Genomic DNA, 7,130 nt, shown 5'->3' with positions numbered 1-7,130 from the left:
TTTACCCTGTATAGTCCTCCTGTTAGAATTTGATGGGTTTCTCTGTGATCCCATCCTGCCCCAATCCAGTGAATATAGTTGTAACCAGTTCAATCTCTTTTCTACATCAGTCCTGCTACCTGAAGAATCAGACTGGTAAAACTTCATTGCATCCCTCCATAGCCAGAATTTCAAAAATACTTTTCAATGAGACCACATCTCATTCTTCAAAACTCTAGAGAATGTGCCCAGTTTTCCAATCTGTCTTCACCCCAGAAATAAGTCTGATGAACCTCCATTGCTCTCCCTCAATGGCACTAATTTCCAATAAGTTCTTTTAAAAGCATAAATGTCCCAATGGCCTTAAAAGTAAATGCTTTTTTAAAAATCCTACAAATGTCTTTGCTATATCACATGAAGTACTGTCTACAATGTTTCAACATGAAATCTCAAATAACATGTAAATAATGAAGCATTGCTGAGTTCAAATCAATCCAAATTTTGGTGGCAAGAGGGCTTCCATGCTCCACTGTGAGTTCGAGTTTTTTAGATATAAGTGCTCATAAAGATTGGGTAAGACACCTGGACATGTCAAGCTGTCAGTGATTTAAATTGCAAGACATTTAAATATTTTAAATGAAACAGTTTGTCTGTGTGCATAAATGTTTGTAGTTTTGATAAATGTCTGTTGATATAATCCAATGTTGTTTTATTAAAGAATTATCACTGCTTGGTTACTTCCATAGCCTCTTGTTAGTACAGTTAATGGTTTTGTGGACAGTTCCAAATGGTTATTGAAGAATTAGCTGCCTTTGATGTGTGGTTATGCACATAAGCATTTGTTTCAATTTGGGATTTAAAACTGAGAGGATTTATATGTACTGAATAAACTTTTGTGAATGATCTTTTAGGCTGACACAGAGGCTATAAGAGACTTTAATGGGAGAGTAGGTGACATGAATTTGTACTACAGTCGTATAGGGTCTGTCAGGGGTTGTGGAGTGCAAGGGGCATCTGTTGGCATGCAAGTTATGAACAGCAACTGTGGGTGTGTGGGGACAGTCGAGTGTTGGCATAGAGAGTATGAGTAGCAATAAGGATGGATGTCAGGAATAAAAATTGGCATTGGCATTGGTATTGGGTGGTAAAGGGCTGATGAGAGATGGCTAGAGGGCCTAATATTTAAAAACAACTGGGTGTAAGTACCAGATTACCAACAGCTTTTTACCAGTTCACATCAGCATGTCATAGTCCCTGTGCCTTCCTTTAATCTGCGTTTGGGGATGACAGGCTTTTATTTAAGATAGGAGTGAAAATGAAAACCAGAAGTGACAGACCTGTTAGCTTAAGATCAGTCATAAAGAATGCTCAAATTTACAATAAAAGACATGATTATATAATGATAAAATTTGGCACAGTCACCATAGATTTAAAAGAACAAAAAATAAGAAAGGGAAACCATGCTTAACAAACCTGTTGTACATTTTTGAGAATTTAGCTAATAGAATAGATAAGGAGGGATTGGTGGATGTGGTAAATTTAGATTTTCAGAAAGCTTTTCAGCAAGTCCCCCACCAGCATTTAGTAAAGATAATTGAAGCACAGGAGATTGGGAGGAATGTGTTGGCTTTGATTTAGAACTGGTTAATAGGCAGAAAACAGGGGGTGGGAATAAATGGTTCATTACAATTTGGCAGTCTGTAACTGTTAGGATACCTTAAGAATCAGTGCTTGCAGCTTGGCTATTTACAATCTATGTCACGATGTTTTGAATATGGAGATTAAATATAATGTATCCATGTTTGCTGATGACACAAAAATGGATGGAAGTATGAGTTGTGAGGATGATACAAAGTTGCTTTAAAGGATTTGGAAAGGCTAAAAGTGATTGGGCAGAAAATTGGCAGATGGAATACATACATACATATATAAGGAGCAACAGGGTAGCTAGGGAAAGGTTAATCCATTCAAGGACAAAGGAGAGAATTTATGTATGGAACTAGAGGAAGTGGGTGAGATCCTTAACAAATGCTTTGCAACAGTATTCACAAAAGAGAAGGACTTGGTGGATGGTGAGTCTTTGGGGGGGGTATGTTGATATTCTGTCAATATAAAAAAGGAGGAGGTATTGGGTGTTTTAAAGAGCATTAAGGTAGAAAAGTCCCCAGGACCTGATGGGATCTGTGGGTGGCAGTGATGAAATGGCTGGGGCCTTTTACAAAATCTTTGTATCCTCTTTAGTCACAGGAGTGGTCCCAGTGGACTGGAGAATAGCCAACTTTGTTCTTTGTTTAAGAAGGTCAACAAGGATAATCAGGGAAATTGCAGCCTGGTGAACCTTATGTTAGTGGTAGGGAAATCAGTGGAGAAGATTCTTAGGGATAGGATTTACTCACATTTGGAAATATGTGGACTATGAGCGATAGGCTGTTTCGAGAAGGTTGTGTCTCACAAACTTGATTGATTTTTTTTGACGAAGGATGCCTGCTGTTTGATTTGGTGGAGAGTATAACCTTAATAGCAAGTTGAGGATGACACAAAGATTGGGGGATTGCAGATAGTGAGGAGGATTGCAAAAGGGCTTTGCCGTTTAGCCATCCACTCAATGGCTCTCATTTGCCACATTCTCTCAAATTGCTGAGCCTCCCTGTGCTCTGCATATCCTACTTACTCACTGAGGACACATAACCACATCTTTTACTCCTGCATCATCACTACTGCTCGACCATCCACTTCCATCCGACTCAATCTCTCCCTTTGACTCACTGCAGAAAGGACTGGCTCATAATCAGGGCAGGAACTGGCAGGGTGGCGATGAACATCAGGCTCCTGTCTCTTTATCAGAATTTCTGGAATTAGCCAGAGAAGAGCATGACCTCTCAATGGCCACCAACCTAGCAAGCTTCATAGTGCGAGGCTGCACAGTTTGTTTCCATTACTATCAGAGCCAACTCATTCTCAATCACAAGTTTATATCCATCTTAGACAACTAAGTTACTGTTTTCTTTCACATGGTCATTAAAGGAACACAGCAAGCGTCCATGAAGAAGTTAGTTCCATCTGAGGAGGAAGCCAGTGAACTCCCAGAGGATGTGCTAACAAGGCTTTAACCTGCACCCTTCACCAGCACAGAGACATTTATCTAAATTAGTCTCAGGGCCTAACCACATGAGGACATCACTGACATGTCTACAGTTAGCCAAGGAAGAAACACTCCAGCTCTCTGACACCTAGATGTCTGTCAGAGACCTGGAATCTGCTCAGCCCAGGCAGAAGACACTCCCATTGGTTCAGCCATTAATGAGTTTGTCAAATGCACAAGCATGAAAACATAAGGCAGGTTTGGCAAAGGCAGTCAATAAGCCAGAGAGTCATACAGCACGGAAACAGACCCTTCAGTCCAACTTGTCTGTACCAACCAGACAATACACTCCTCCCAACTCAATTATAACATAATCATTTCAAAGTTGCATGAATATTTTATTGAGAAAATCTTGATGAACATATATATATTTGTGACTATCCCAACATTTAAAAATGCATTCCATATATTTTAACATTGTAAACAAATTAAATATCTCATCTTACAAAGCTTGTTTCATGCTTAATTAAAATGTTTTTCTGTTGCTTTATTCATTTGGGTATAGGGTGAAAATGTAATGTAGATTACATGCAGGAAACTGAATTCTGAAGGAACCATGCAGTAACAGCCAAAGTCAGACAACATGATCATTTTCACACCAATCTGATACATAGTAGACTACCCCCTTATCCAAATAAACTCTTCACTTCAAAAAATAAGAACTCAAAATCATCCTGGATTATGTTTCTCCTGGTACAATCATGAGATCAACAGGATCTACCATTTCAAAAAATGGTGACCTTGGATGCAGTTTGGTTCCCCCCAACTAAAGTTATACTTTCTAAAGAGGGAGTACATCAGAGATTCACTGGGCTGATACCAGGGATGGCAGGACTGTTCAGTGAGGGAAGATTGGTTCAACTGGGCATATATTTACTAAGGTTTACATAGAACATAGAAGAATACAGCGCAGTACAGGCCCTTTGGCCCTCGATGTTGCGCCGATCCAAGCCCACCTAACCTACACTAGCCCACTATCCTCCATATGCCTATCCAATACCTGCTTAAATGCCCATAAAGAGGGAGAGTCCATCACTGCTACTGGCAGGGCATTCCATGAACTCACGACTCGCTGAGTAAAGAACCTACCCCTAACATCTGTCCTATACCTACCACCCCTTAATTTAAAGCTATGCCCCCTCGTAATAGCTGACTCCAAATGTGGAAAAAGGTTCTCACGGTCAACCCTATCTAAACCCCTAATCATCTTGTACACCTCTATCAAGTCACCCCAAACCTTCTTTTCTCCAATGAAAACAACCCCAAGTGCCTCAGCCTTTCCTCATACGATCTTCCTACCATACCAGGCAACATCCTGGTAAACCTCCTCTGCACCCATTCCAGTGTCTCCACATCCTTCCAATAGTATGGCGACCAAAACTGCACACAATACTCCAGATGCGGCCGCACCAGAGTCGTATACAACTGCAACATGATCTCAGGACTCCGGAACTCAATTCCTCTACCAATAAAAGCCAGTACGCCATATGCCTTCTTCACCGCACTATTTACCTGGGTGGCAACTTTCAGAGATCTGTGTACATGGACACCAAGATCCCTCTGCTCATCCAGACTACCAAGTATCCGACCATTAGCCCAGTACCCCATCTTTTTGTTACTCTTACCAAAGTGAATCACCTCACACTTAGCTACATTGAACTTCATTTGCCACCTTTCTGCCCAGTTCTGCAGCTTATCTATATCCCGCTGTAACCTGCCACATCCTTCCTCACTGTCAACAACTCCACCGACTTTCGTATCATCCGCAAACTTGCTCACCCAACCTTCTAGCCCCTCCTCCAGGTCATTTATAAAAATGACAAACAGCAATGGTCCCAAAACAGATCCTTGCGGAACACCGCTAGTAACGGCACTCCAAGATGAACCTTTACCATCAACTACTACCCTCTGTCTTCTTCCAGCCAGCCAATTCCTAATCCAAACCTCCAACTCACCCTCAATGCCATACCTTCGTATTTTTTGAAGTAGCCTACCATGGGGAACCTTATCAAATGCCTTACTAAAATCCATATACACCACATCTACCGCTTTCCCCTCATCCACCTCCTTAGTCACCTTCTCAAAGAATTCAATAAGGTTTGTGAGGCACAACCTGCCCTTCACAAAACCATGCTGATTATCCTTGATCACATTATTCCTATCCAGATGTTCATAAATCCTATCCCTTACAATTCTCTTTGCCCACAACAGAAGTGAGACTCACCGGCCTATAGTTACTAGGGTTATCCCTACTCCCCTTCTTGAACAAGGGAACCACATTTGCTAGCCTCCAATCTTCTGGCACTACTCCTGTAGACAACGAGGACATAAAAATCAAGCGCAGCAGGGTCAGGCAGCATCCAGGGAACAGGAGAATCGATGTTTCTGGCATAATCCCTTCTTCAGGGCTTATGCCCGAAACGTCGATTCTCCTGTTCCCTGGATGCTGCCTGACTTGCTGCGCTTCTCCAGCAACACATTTTCAGCTCTGATCTCCAGCATCTGCAGACCTCACTTTCTCCATAAAAATCAAGGCCAATGGCTCTGCAATCTCCTCCCTTGCTTCCCAGAGAATCCTAGGATAAATGCCATTAGGCCCAGGGGACTTATCTATTTTCAACCTTTCCAGAATTTCCAACACCTCTTCTCTACATACCTCAAAGCCATTCATTCTACTTAATTGTGACTCAGTATTCACATTGACAACAATGTCCTGTTCCTGCGTGAATACTGACGAAAAGTATTCATTCAGTGTCTCCCCAATCTCTTCAGCCTCCACACGCAACTTCCCACTACTATCCTTGACTGGACCTATTCCTACCCTAGTCATTCTTTTATTCCTGACATACCTATAGAAAGCCTTAGGGTTTTCCCTAATCCTACCAATTAAGGACCTTTCATGTTTAGTAGGATGAGAGGGGATCTGATTATCGAGTCATAGAGATGTACAACACGGAAACAGACCCTTCGGTCCAACCCGTCCATGCCGACCAGATATCCCAACCCAATCTAGTCCCACCTGCCAGCACCCAGCCCATATCCCTCCAAACCCTTCCTCTTCATATACCCATCCAAATGCCTTTTAAATGGTGCAATTGTACCAGCCTCCACCACTTCCTCTGGCAGCTCATTCCATACACGTACCACCCTCTGCGTGAAAAAGGTATCCCTCGGTCTCTTTTATATCTTTCCCCTCTCACCCTAAAACTATGCCCTCTAGTTCTGGACTCCCCGACCCGAGAGAAAAGACTTTGTCCATTTATCCTATCCATGCCCATCATAATTTTGTAAACCTCATATCAAGGAACCTTTTTACATTATCTGAGTCTTATTATTTAGATAAATTTTGATTGAATCATAGAGGCTGTTTGGACAGTCATGATTCCACTGGCTCCTGGAAAGAGCAACAATGCTGAATCATTTTCTTTACTATTTTTTGTTCATAACTTTGTAAGTTTCCCAACTTTGAGTGGCAGCACAACTTGCTTTTAAATTATTTACACAATTTGCTTCCACCACAGTTTCACATAGAGCAATCCAGGCAACAGTGAGGGAAGAAAATCTCTTAATTTCCCCTCTAAATCTTTTTTCAGTGATTGCTAACCCATGATCTCTCTGGTTTTAAAATCATTTGCAAGGAAGAATTAGCATCTTTTCCATATTCTCTCTATCAAAATCTGTGTGACAGGAGAGATCACTCTGGATTATAGGTGATATGTAACTAGTGACAGAGAACCTGGGAAATCCACGACAAAACTAATGTAAAGCTAAATGTGGCTAGATAATATCCAGAAGAAAATACTAAAATTCTAACAGGACTGGACAGATTACTTGCAGAAAGGATGTTTTCCCTGGCTGCAGAATTTAGAACCAGGAAACAGACTGAAGATGCAGAGTAGACAATTTAGGACTGATTACGGATAGTCAGCATGGCTTTCTGTGGGAAATCGTGTCTTACTAACTTGACAGAATTTTTTGAAGAGGTGACAATGAAGATTGATGAAAGCAG

Source organism: Chiloscyllium plagiosum, unplaced genomic scaffold (genome assembly GCF_037043375.1).
Source record: "Chiloscyllium plagiosum isolate Xiang-an unplaced genomic scaffold, Cpla_swu_hap1 HiC_scaffold_2, whole genome shotgun sequence".
NCBI classification, from domain to species: Eukaryota; Metazoa; Chordata; class Chondrichthyes; order Orectolobiformes; family Hemiscylliidae; genus Chiloscyllium; species Chiloscyllium plagiosum.
The sequence above is the reverse complement of the archived record's forward strand: the minus strand, read 5'-3'. Positions refer to the sequence as shown.